The 13404-nt window shown below is 35.7% G+C and overlaps 1 long non-coding RNA gene across 1 annotated transcript in view; it reads left to right on the top strand.

Moving 5' to 3' along the window:
• The first annotated feature begins 1130 nt into the window (after window positions 1-1130).
• LOC125923942 (uncharacterized) overlaps window positions 1131-13404 on the top strand; it is a 28103-nt gene continuing 15829 nt past the window's right edge. Inside the window, exon 1 of the long non-coding RNA XR_007458203.1 lies at window positions 1131-1342. This is a non-coding gene — a long non-coding RNA (uncharacterized LOC125923942). The remainder of the gene's footprint in view (window positions 1343-13404) is intronic.

The following is a 13404-nucleotide window of genomic DNA, read 5'->3' as shown; positions in this document are numbered from 1 at the left end:
TATTATGTGTGTATCTCTCCATGCAGTATTCCATTCATGTTTGTGTTTAACATGTGTGCTGCTATGGTACCCCCCTTTCTTTTTTATCTCTCAGTGTGGATGGTAAGATTTTGGATTATATATGCTCATTGAAGATAAAATCATGCTTATTTTTCTTGCTCTGTGCATTGCTTTGCCGTGTGTAAAATACATGAAATGGAAACATCAGTTGCTTATCAATCTTATTTTAACTGAATTATCTCCTGTCTCTGGAGTGAAATAAATGTAATGACTAGTATGTATACTAGCATAATATATAGCATAGCATGTATTATGTAGCATAATATATATTATATGTAGCATTAATATATATGTTTTATATATTATAGATTAGCAATAATTAGCATTAGCAACGATATACATATTTTAGGTACCCGAACCATAAAAATACATCCCACAAAGAAGTGTCTTTGAGTAAAATAGTAATTAAATTACCAATTTTTTATTTGCAGTATTTTAAACAGTTTCATAAAAGAAGACTACAGCAACCTTGAATTAGAAGTGCCCTTCAGAGAGTTTAGTATGTTTTAATGCCTGAAGTTTCATATTGTAGTTAAATGTGCTAAGAATCAAAAAAAAAAAAAAGATTTCTTCCCTAAAAAATATTTCAGAAAAAAAATAACAACATGTGTGTGGGATCTTCTCTGGCTGGTTCGAAATTAAATTTTCTGCATTTACAAAAGCGATTTAAACGTAAAAATAAATTGTCTGATGAGAGATTGATACTGTGAATGGAGAGATGAATTAATCAGGAGAATGTTTACGCGTGACTTTAAAATTCAGGGCACCATTTAGGGCTATAGGTTATAGAACGTTGTGTCCATTAGAGACAGACAGATAGAAAGATTCATATTTCATAATTCCGGATGAGATTACCAGGATAGAGAGTATAAAAATGCAAAATTACAAAAAAAAAAAAAAAAAAAGCAGCAGCATCCAAGGAACAATGAATCTCTGAGACATACTACATTTAGAAGTTAAAAAAAAGAAATAGAACCAAAAAATTTTGAATTCAGAAGGACATTCAGTAAGACAGAATTCAGTAAGACAGAATTCAGAATTCAGAATTCAGTAAGACAGAAGGAGCAACACGAGTCAATAAGCATCACAGAAGGACCAGAGAAGTTGAGGTTTGAAGAAGAGGCTGTTTGATTTTTTTAATGCTTCTGAGAGAGTCTGTAAGGTGAGGAGAGACTCAGGACCATTGTTCTTTAAAACAAAGAGGTCACTGATGGTGGATACATGAACAGCTTCACTGGAGGGCTGGCGCAGAAGTTCAGCACAAAAAGAGAAATTAAGAAAGGTAAAATAGACTATTACAAACTTTTTCTGTGTGAAAAAATAAATAGGACACGTACCTGAAGGTCGATATAATCAAGAGAAGTGGCGAGAGAGACAGAGAGAGAGAGAGAGAGAGAGAGGGAGAGAGAGAGATAAGTTAATAGGACATATGTCTTAGTTTCACAATAATTACACATTTTAAATCACATAAAACTGGAAGAAGTTAATTTTATTTAACCAAAATTAATTAATAAATGACATCAAATTCCTTTACTCTGTTATAAAAAGGAAAATGAGTATGTGGTGGAAAATGCCAGACACAAGTATAGATAGAAATGGAAAAACAAACGAACAAACATCACTTCACATATGTAAGTTAAAGGATACGCTGAAGACTTTCAATTTATTATCTTGCATAAGAACTACTTAAAGCCATTGGAATCAACATGGTAATGAATGAAGGTGACTAATCTAAAAATATTTTCCCTCTGAACGTGCTGTTGCACCTTCTATATCTCATCATGACAACATATACAGAGTTCTATGTCTGATTATGGTCCAACTATTTGTTTAATTCTTGACTTCTGCTACTATATTATGAGAATGTTTACATCAGGAGCATTAATTTTTAATGTAGTCTCTGGGGTTCTGGTTGAATTCAAATTGTGCTATGTCCCTGATTAGCTGTGTAACCCTACTTAAGTAAGTTATTTAACTTACTTAACACTGTTTTCTTTCCTTGACAGTAGGCCTAATATTAGCACATACCTCGTATGATTTTGCAAGCTATATCCTAACAAACAAGTGTCAGGCTTTTACTTCATTGCATATAGTAAGCACCGAATAAAACTGGTTGTTATTATCTGTGGGCCCTTGAATGTGTTTAGCACATAGTGGGCACTAAAATAGTTTTCTTAATTGAACAAGCAATGAATGAATGACATCAGACCTGAAACTCCAGCCCAGAAATCATTAAAGCATCAGACACTGAAGGTGAAGGTAATATTTCCTTCTTGAAGATCCATGCCAGTGTGTCCATTTTCCCAAGAGCAGCACCAAAGGTCTTTGTTGCCCAAAGCAGTGATTCCAAATTGAGAACAAATTCAGGAATATCATAATTTTGCTTACTCTGTTCTTTGATACCTGGTTCAGGACCAAGAAGGAATGTGTGCTCACGATAATTACAACGATTGTGAAATCTTGATCAAAAGAGGAGATGAAGGATAGCTTCTTGTCAAGGAAAGGAATACAGAGCTGAGCCTAGGGATCTAGTAAGGAGTATGTGGTTTTGTTCAGAATATAGCCAGACTTCTGGGATATAAAGACATAAATATTCTTGGGAGCGATTACATGAAATTTAGCCACCAAAGAAATGTAAGTGCATATTTATCATTGTGACAGTTCCTTTTTAAAGGGAATTTAACGTTGTCATTTGGTATCCATAATCTACAAATGATTGATCATAAATAGTAAAAACAGAATATCTGATTTAAAATGCATTTCAAGTCCTAGAGAAAAATAGAATTAATTTTCTTACAATACAATCTCCTTGCTTTCTTGTTCATATGAGTTTGGTGATTCATGATAATATTGCCCACATTTACCACCAATAGGTTTAACTTTTAAATCCATGGGGAGTTTTAAGTATATAAGGAGCACCATAATTCTCCAATGGTTACAAAATGTTAAGTAATGTTGGTACTGTCTTAAGATTTTTGATCCTCTGAGAGGCAATTAAGATTGGATTTTAAAATAAATTTTGCTCAGTCAGTTGAGTGTCCTACTCTTGATTTTGGCTCAGGGAATGATCTCACAGTTGCTGGGATTGAGCCCTGCATCCGTGTTGCCAGTGCAGCCAGTGCAGAGCCTGCTATCACTACCTCTCCTTCAAAAATAAATAAAAAAACATTTTAAAAAATAAAATAAAAAGTAAAATAAAATAAAATAAAATAAAATAAAATAAAATTTGCCAAAGTTGTGAGTACATGGAAAGAGAGTCCGTGGCCTTGACAGAATTACAAAGATGAATCCTGCAGAGGTGGGAAGGAGAGCTTACATTAAACAATAGATACCAATGGCAGTTAAGAAAATTTATTTTTTATTTTTCAATTTTTTTTATTTTAGAGAGAGAGTGTGCACATGCATTTGAGTGGGGGAGGGGCAAAGGGAAAGAGAGAGAGAGGGGGGAGAGAGAGAGACAGATAGAGAGAGAGAGAGAATCTTAAGCAGGTTCCAAGCACAGTGTGGAGCCCAACATGGGACTCAGTTCCACAACCCTGGGATCATGACATGAGCCGAAATCAAGAGTTGGAAACTCAACTGACTGAGCCACCCAGGCAGACCAAGAAACTTTGAAAACAAACCTACTTTTGCTAATTACAAAATGTATTTGATAGATTCACCTGAGAAAATAATACTGGTAAATTTCCCTCTGGGCTTATGCTTGAACAACAAACAAGGAGTGAATTTCCATTTCCACAGAAACACTACAAAATCTCCTTGTTATTTCCTTTTTTTTTCCCTATCATAGTAAATTATTCTTTGATCTTAGCCGCATAATATCTTTGTGGTTGTTATTAGTTCTTTTTTAAAATGTGCCTCTCCACACATGGGTAATTGAGTCTAAATATTTGGAGTCAGTTTGCACAGTTAAACTCTGTCAAAATACCTTGAGGAGTTAGTAAAGAAATTGCATCTTCTCTAAATTAGCGGAAAAAAGCACCGCCTTACTGCTATCATTGGTTGGCTCACAGAGATATAGGCATAAACTATTTCTAAGTAAATAACAGCACTCAGGGCACATAGTACTCACACAGGGTATGACATTGGATGACATTTTCTGGTTTCTATTGGTTTTCTTTTTAAGAGCTATAAAAGTCAGTTAGGGTTTGGTAAATGATTATTTGTCTCATACTGAGAAAATGTATATTCCTTCACGCTACTATTCCTATCATTTAGATGGAAATTACTGTTAAAAAAAAAAAACCCTACAATACCTAGTTCATCCGCCCCTTCTTTTTATTGTTGTTATTGTTCTTATTCCTACTTCTGTTCTTGGCTTTGGGGCAAGGGATGATTGTCGTTTGCTCGTTTGTTTAATTAGGTCAATACATCTTGAAATACAAGTTTTAGGAAAACAAATCAGAAATGAAATTGGAATAATACAAATATTAATTATGGATCTTGTATATTACTTACTTTATGAGAAAGCTTGCACTATGATATTGTAAATATTTGAATCTTTAATTATATGGCAGAATGGCAATGGATTATTTAGGTTTTAAAGTATTCAGCCATATAAGACACTATGTGAATGTCTTTTTATTTATTTATTTTTAATTAAAATTTTTTTATGTTTATTTATTTTGAGAGAGAGACAGAGCACGAGAGGGGGAGGGGGAGTAAGAGTGGGGGGTGCAGAATCTAAATCAGGCTCCAGGCTCTGAGCTGTCAGCACAGAGCCTGACTTGGGGCTCAGACCCACAAACCACAAGATGATGACCTGAGCTGAAGTCTGATGCTTCACCGACTGACCCACCCAGGCACCCCTTTGTGAGTTTCTTTTTAAATAATGCTTATGTAAAATAGAACTAGGATTACTTCAGTTACGGTATTTAAAAATGAAATCCATTGTGCATAGTATACTAGAAGTTTTTTAAATCTATTACAACTTTACAAAATAAATTAGTCTCTTGGATACATATTGAAGGAGGAAACACCCAAAGACAAAATATGTCTACTTTTACAGGAACAGATAAATCTCTTTCATCTTCATGGAATCTCTTTAATTTCTCATAAACAATCTGGAGCCCTTTAACTACTGCTTTTCCTGTTTAGTTTCATATCTCACCTTTGGGGTGTTGACACTTTATTTTGAGGCAGCAGATGTTCATTTAATTTTCCTTCTGTATCCAAACGTTCCATCTTCCTCCTTTATAACGTAAAGACCCAGCTCATTCTTCACCTGTCATATTATGTTATTCCTTGCCCTCTACCTCTCCCTATCTCTGAATTGCAGTGCCCTAATTGTTTCCTGCCTATCATGCTGCCCTAATTTTTAACAGCTTATTTTACTGTCCTGCTTCTTTGGATCTGAATCCTTTCGTCCTTCATCCATCTTTTCATTTGAAAGTGTAGGTGCATGGACAAATTTATTTTGGGATCCAAAATTGAAAAGAATATGAAATGTTTACAAGGACACAAGAAAACATAAGATAATGTGTCCCTTTCCTCTATTTTTATTCTCAACATTTTTTTTCAGTTTTACTTATTTAAATGAAATGCACTATTCTAGAGCTTTCAAATAAAATACAGTATCTTTAGAAATATATAGACTTATAAAGGCAAGATTGAAATACATAGGAAAAAAGATATGCTTTTTAATTATTTTATTGGTCAGGAGGCCACAGTTTCAAAAAATTTTCTGTTATTTCTGAAGGCAAACTCTGGCCAACTGAATTTAAAAGGTATAAGACCATTTTAAAGAGTTCAAGTGTGTGCTTTTTAAAACAAAACAAAGAAAAAAAGGCAGAAACCAGACTTTTTTATGTTTATTTATTTATTTTGAGAGAGGGAGAAAGAGAGAGAAAGAGCACATGAGCAGGGGAGGGGCGGAGAGAGAGGAGGTGGGAGGGGAGAGAGAGAATCCCAAGCAGGCTCCACACCATCAGTGTAGAGCGCAATGTGGGGCTCAAACCCACGAATGGTGAGATCATGACCTGAGCTGAAATTAAGAGTCGGATGCTTAACTGACTGAGCCACCATGTATCCCAAAAAACCAGACTCTTAAGTATAGACACCCAACTGGTGATGATGGAGAGGAAGTAGGTATAGGGTGGGTAAAATAGGTGAAGAGGATTAAGAGTACAGTTTCTGTCATGAGCACCGAGTCATGTATAGAATTGTTGAATCACTATGCTATACATGTGAGCCTAATATAACAATGTATACTATGTGGTTAATTTTTTTTAAAAAAGAGTGTGCTTTTCAAAAAAGTATTTATATACTGATTAACATACTTTTTTATTTTGGTATTAAATAAAATATTATCTTCAGGGGGGTAAGGGAACTTCTCATAAAGGGTAGTGAGTTTTAGAATCTTAGATGTGATTCAAGCTAGTGGTTATTTGATCATACATAGCAAACTTGTTTTCCTGGGCAGGAAAGTGAGTTGCAAAAGTGACAAGAGAAGCTTATGGGAAAAAACTAGGGCTTCTGAGCCTCCTGAGTTCAGAATGTGTTCTTTGCAATGAAGTATGTGGTTGGACTTTATTGCTCTATCTCTGTAATTCACGTCCAAGAAAATAAACAAACAATAAGCAACAATAAACAAAGCCATTGTGGACATTATTTAGTTCCATATTAAATTTTAATATCAGAGTTGATATTTTTTGGGCAGTGACTTACTCAGTGAAGTCGTTAGAACATACTGACACAATTTTACCTCATATTCCAGACCATGGGTGTGTAAACTTTATCTGTGGAAGGTGAGGTAGTATATATTTTAGTCTTTGCAGTCTATGTGATTTCTACTACAACTATTCAACCAGACCATTGTGGCACTAAACCAGCCATACACAATACCTAAACTCATGAGCATGTCTGTGCTCCAATTTTATTTAGGGACACTCAAATTTCAATTTCCTATCATTTCATGTGTCTTAAGGAGTTTATTATCCTTTAAAAAATCTGCATTAGAAAATGTAAAACTCATTCTACGGTCATGGGCCATAGAAAAGTAGTTCATGGATCAGATTGGTCCAAAACAATGTTCTTCCCTGAGTGAAAGACAGTCATATATTGGTGAAAATTGGGGTGTGGTTGGAAAACTCAGTGGCGTCTTCCATTAAAAATATAATCTTAAGGGAACACCTGGGTGGCTAAGTGGGTTAAGCGTCTGACTCTTGGGTTCGGCTCAGGTCATGATCTCATGGCTCGTGAATTTGAGCCCCGCATCCAGTTCTGTGCTGACAGTTCAGAGACTGCTTGGGATTCTTTCTCGCTCCCTCTCTCTCTGCCCCTCTCCTGCTCACATGTCATCTGTCTCTGTCTCTCTTTCTCAAAATAAATAAACTTAAAAAATCTTGTAAAAAAGTACAATCTTTTAAAAACATTTCAAAACTGATTTTATGGTGCAGAAGTATGCAGAGATATTGGATAAGAGAGACTCACTCACTAAACATGCACGATGTGCCAGGGGCTCCTTAGATACATTGCAGGCACATGAGCAGATGTGGTTTGCACAATCTGTGAGTGAGAATTAAGCATAATAGGGCTAATAGGAAGGGGCTGACTAACTTAGCTGGGGACACTCAAGTATTAGGGGGCTGAACTCAGGGCTGTAATCCAAGTCTGTTGGAATTGGAAACCTAGGTTCAATCCACTTACCATACTTAAATAAAGTAAATGTTAAGTAAGAAAACGTATGTGGTTTGACTCCCAAGTAGTACATAATAGTTCTTCACAAAAGTCTGAGATCGATCAGTGGTGACAGCATTTCAGGTATCATTATGCAGAAAAGGCTCCTGAGAATGTCCCCTGAAAAGCAAATACAAGCTTGGGAAAAAGGATAAAAGGATAAGCTTAGCCCAAATCTACTCAATAAAATTGACTTGCACTTTTATGTTGAAGCATCTGAAGGCCAGGCGGTGGTCTGAGTTCAAAACCGCCGCTTACCCCAAATGAAAAGCAGTCTTTGGAAATAGAGGGATCCTTTGCATTTCTATAAGGTCTTGTTTATGAAAGCAGGGAATCGCTGTTCTAGGAAACTGGCAAAAACTTACATTTCTTTAGTTTTGCTGGCTCTGCAAAACTGTGCGCACAGCTGTACTCAAACCCATTAGCTCAACCTTTCAGAAAATTCTCTCACAGAAATTGCTTAGAGGTACATAGCCTGACAGTTGCTGTGTGTTTTGAGAGCTTTACCTGTCAGAAGCCGGCTCAGCATTCTTTTGCTTAATTGGTCTGTAGAGACTGGTCATTTTAGAGAGAGAAGTTCCACACCTCAGAGAGAATGACATCTACCTCAGCCCATAATCAGCTAATTTAAAGAAAGGGAATACCACCAGCTCCAGGGGCTGCTTACCCTCCACTCTATGTTGAGATGGGGTGAGAGCTGCGGAAAGCACATCAAGCAAGTAAAATTAAGGGGAAATGGGGAATAGAGGAAAACAGTTTTCAAAATACATGAAGTCTATTCCTTCAAATTCCAGCCATATAGACCTCTGAACACGTCAACGTTTTAAAGTTTAAAACCGAAGATCTAATTTTGATTACAGACTACTGAATCCCGACATTTCACGTTAAGTTACAGCACTGTCTATCACACAGGGTGATTTTCCTAAGAGCAAGGGCTTTTAGTTGTGGGAAATGATCATAAGGATAGAGCGAATTGGACCTTGAACATATGAACACGCCAGATAATGCTCTAGCGAGTACAGGAGGGAAATGCATACTCACTTCCAAGCAGCTTAGTAAGGAGGGAGCTCTGCCTAGTGTTAGAAGCTTGGACCCCTGTGCACAGGGATGCTGAGTCAGGTCCTTGATATGCCACGGTCTAACATTGCAACTTTGGGGGCGCCTGGGTGGCTCAGTTGGTTAAGCATCCAACTTCAGCTCAGGTCGTGATCTCGCAGTCTGAGTTTGAGCCCTGCATCTGGGCCCTGTGCTGACAGCTCAGAGCCTGGAGCCTGCTTCGGATTCCGTGTCTCCCTCTCTCTCTGCCCCTCCTCTGCTTATGCTCTGTCTCTCTTACTCCCAAAAATGAATAAATGTTAAAATAAAATAAAATAAAACATTGCAACTTTGGGCAACTTACTTGACCTCCCTTTGCTCTTTAACCTAAGCATCAGACTTGATTGGGTTGTCATTTATGGCAAAAGACAGTTAAAATTCCTCATCCTACCTGTCTACTTTTTAAACCAAAACTTTTATTTTATTTGTGATAAACTTGGTACAGGTACATTGACAAGAGCTCATTGCCATGGATCAAACTACAGCTAGCTGGTGAATATGAAGGGAAAAGAAAAGAAAAAGATCAGAAAATTACATTAAATAATATAGTCTTAATGCTTTAAAATATGGCACTTAAATCTTACCATTTTGAAGTAAAAGTAAAAGATAGTCTTTAAAGCATTCTGGTGGCAAATCAGTAATATACGTTAAGATGATGAATACTCAATTGTAATTTTTCTTGATTATAAAAATCTATTATTCACTATGTGATTATGTCAGAGTCCATAATTATTATATAATTCTACTTTATTTTATAATGAATACTCTTTTTGAAAAATATAGCCAATAAAAATTATTAATTTTCACAAAGAAAAAAATATCAACAAGAAGTGTGTAAAATATATGGCTGACTCTTTTTTTTCCAATTCTCACTTTAGAAAATATTATAAAAGCAAGTAAAAATGTCAAAAAAACACTCAGAGAGTTAAGTCCTTATCATTTGAGCCAGGGCTGTTAAAAATTGAAACAGCCAGAGATATTTATAAAATTATAGCACAGAAGAGAATAATGATGGACGTCATTCCAGAAGACTTATATAGCAACGACTAATACAATATAATATGGCGAATGTGAAATGGAAAAAATCAGAACATTTTTATTAAGTGAATATAGAAAACGGAGAATAGGTGCTTGGAAAAATATCTGGAATATTGTTTGAATGGCATACAAATTTAATTATATTTCATCATGTGTATAGTAAGAAGCGTTGAGGTTATAAAATAATATTCTATAATTTGATATAAATTATTATGAAGAATATGTTTACTGTTATTTAAGTGATGCTGGATGGTCTGATATTATCAGACACAAAATAATATTACAACAGTATAAAATCAGCAATGATTTTAAGGAAAAGACATTTTTTAGTAATCCTTAAATTACTACTGGAATATCCTTTAGATGAACATTTGACAAAAATGTTAGTAGAATCAAAACAAAAATTGTTCAGGACGAAGTCAAACAGGCAAGGAAGACTTTATTCAAGCTATTGTAATGTGGTGGGTGGGTCATAGGCATTTATGTATGCTAATAGGTCTTATCCAAAGGAAAAGTAAACTTTCTTAAGATTGTTCCACAACTTGGATCACAGCACCCACTGAAGTTAGGCTCCTACCCTCCCACACAGCCTGGGAGATAGGGTGCCATCTTCCTTGATTACATTTCAAACAGATGGCTCAGAGGTCCTTGGAAAAGACAGTTCTGGGTTGTAAAACTGCCAAGAGACTTTTAAAAAGTTTTAAATCTCAAAGGGACAGAGAATTTTGCAACTACAAGCTTTCTAAAATAAATGCTCAGAGAAAAGGGGGATCAGAGCCCTGGAGATACACAGAAGGCTCTCTAAAGTTTAGTCAAGTTGAGCAGAAACTTGAGACCCCAGCTCCTGAGTGGCTCAGTTGGTTGAGCTCAGACACTTGATTTCAGCTTACGTCTTGATCTCATCATCTCATGGCTCATGAGATGGAGCCCCATGTCGGGCTGTGCTGAGAGCACAGAACCTGCTTGGGATTCTCTCTGTCCCCCTCTCTCTCTCTATCTGCCTCTCCCCACCCCTTTGAAAAAAAAAAAATAAACATTAATTTTTTTTTAAATAAAAAAGAAACTTAAGGCCTTCTTGGTGAGTCCAGAGAGTAAGAAAGTGTTAATTTTTTCTTCAGGAATCCCTTATTGTTGTACAGAGAGGTACATCTTTAGGAAAGTTGCAGGAAATCAACAGCAACTTTGACAGCGTATTAGAGAGTGTCAGCAGGCCAGAGGGCGGTTTGTGGCAAAGGCTCGACCAACTAGAACCAGCATGGTGACCGGCTCCAGAAATCAGTTTTGGTAGAAGAGATACCAATAACTCACTAAACCAGTGGCAGATATAGCTAAGATGGCAACGGTTAAGAACAAAAAATAAATAAATAAAACTAAAAGCAGTTTAGAGATACTAGAGGAAGCAGAGACAAAGAAACGTGGAACTGAAAGATTTGTAGTTTGTATCTGGAAGCATTCGATAATCTGCACACAAGCCTGCATCAATTTTTATATTTAAATATAGTAGCTCTTACTACAATCTATGGAGAATTTTATGGGCCACAGTCATGTATATGGTCGCCCGAAACTTCAAATCCTTCTACACACAGAAGAACTAAATCTGGTTGGCATGCCACTATTTTCGCTACATCTGGGCATTCCAATGTCTTTTTACACCCAAATCCTCTTCGTGATTATGAAGGCCAGCTTGAGAAAAGGTGCCTTGTGCCAAATCATCCTACTGATCAAAAGGTTCATCCAATGGTGAATTAGTTTACCAAAATTACTACCTATCAGAATGGCATTGGGGATTTGTAGTGACGCAAAACTCAGCTCTGTTTCAGATTCTTGAACTAGGATGGTTTTGTGTGATGTCTAAGGAATGTAGTTTATATATGAACTGTGTACATTTATATATTTTATCTATATATTTCATATATCCCACAAAAAGTGAGTTAACTCACATGCTGCAATCCAGAATTTAGAAACCAATGAGGTAACCATCTAACTCCTCTGATTCACGGCAAGAGAATTAGGCAAGGCTAAGGACTGGCCACAAATCAAATTCTGGCAAGACACTGAGGATTCTGACATTAAGTGAGCTCAGTTTTAGGATCTCAGTGTCACTATCTTTAAACAGTCATTATGAGATGATCATTAAGTGAACATTAGAAGTCCTTTAAAAAGATACACAAGACATTATTATAGTCACTGTTCTATCTTTCACCTTAGCTAATCCCTGATCCTCTGCCCTCTCCTGTCAGATCCTTAATCCTTTATGCCCAATGCCAATTGACCTTCCAATAACAATTTGGACCAAAAGCAGCTTAATGAACTGCAGTGCACAAGAAGGTCAATCTGTGAGTTGCAGAAGGAACAACAACAAAGCGTGAGCTCTGTTACTTTCCACAAATAAACTTACATGTAAGAAAAGGCAATCTAAAGGAAAGTAGACTGGAGAAAATGTATGAAACCAACTAGAACAGGGGTTATTTTCTTCTTAATGTGGAAAATAATAAATAAGATATATCACAAGTGAGTGGAGTTTACTGAAAACATTTAAAGTTAATAATTTTATATTTTATGTTACTATTAATCTTTAGCTAACCTAGAGAATCCTCTAGAACCCTGGAAACCAATGCATTCTATAACTGTGCTAATAAAAGTATGATCTGTGAGCCTGGGTCAGTCCACAATGAGAAAATGAGTGTAACTATTATGAATTTTCTAGAAATGTGGAAGTATTGTTTAATCCCTATTGAAGCTAGAAATGAAAGTCTGACTTTATATATATATTTTTTAATTTTATGTTTACAATGTTATATTTCGTAGTATTTTTTTTTAAAAGCATTATACCATGATGGCTTAGAGATAAAATAAAAACAAAAACAAAAAGAACCTGTTCTTCAACAGAAGAACTGAAAATACTGAAAAATACTACTCTAAAGAAATATACTGAAAAATACTACTCTAAAGAAATATAAATAAAATGCTAGGGAAGTTATAAATACAAAAGAAACAAGTTTATTTCCTTTGGGAATCTTCAGAACTTTTAAAATTGAAATGTGCAGTGTGAATCTCCAAATAAAAGTTGAGCAGTTTTTCCCCGTGTGTTTGAGCTCAGGCTTTTAATTTTTCAATTTTTGTGGTTTTTTTTACACCACATTCTATGATCTCATGAGACTAGGAGTCCTCAGAACATATGGGAAATATTTTTCAAAATTAATTAACAGGTGCATGAGAAATGTCTTTTTAGTTAGTACATAGACATGAAGTAAGCATTTTCCAGAAATCCCCTGTGAATTTCATTTTCTAGAGAGACAATTAGATACTAGAAAAAAGTTCCATTCAGTTAACTAGATCATAAGTTAGATATGAAAATACATAAGACAAAAAACTGAACTTGAGTACCCTGTACCTTTACAATCAATGAACATGGGCTTCTTGAAGACTTACTATGTGCTATTTTCTACTCGGAAGCCGCATCTATTCAAGAAGCAACAATTGAAGCAATAAACATAGCTTCCCTCAAGGAAACTCAGTTGCTAATGGAAAATA

The sequence above is a fragment of the Panthera uncia genome, chromosome B1 (genome assembly GCF_023721935.1).
Source record: "Panthera uncia isolate 11264 chromosome B1, Puncia_PCG_1.0, whole genome shotgun sequence".
NCBI lineage: Eukaryota > Metazoa > Chordata > Mammalia > Carnivora > Felidae > Panthera > Panthera uncia.
Note: the sequence above shows the minus strand (reverse complement) of the source record. Positions and strands in the feature narration are given on the sequence as shown.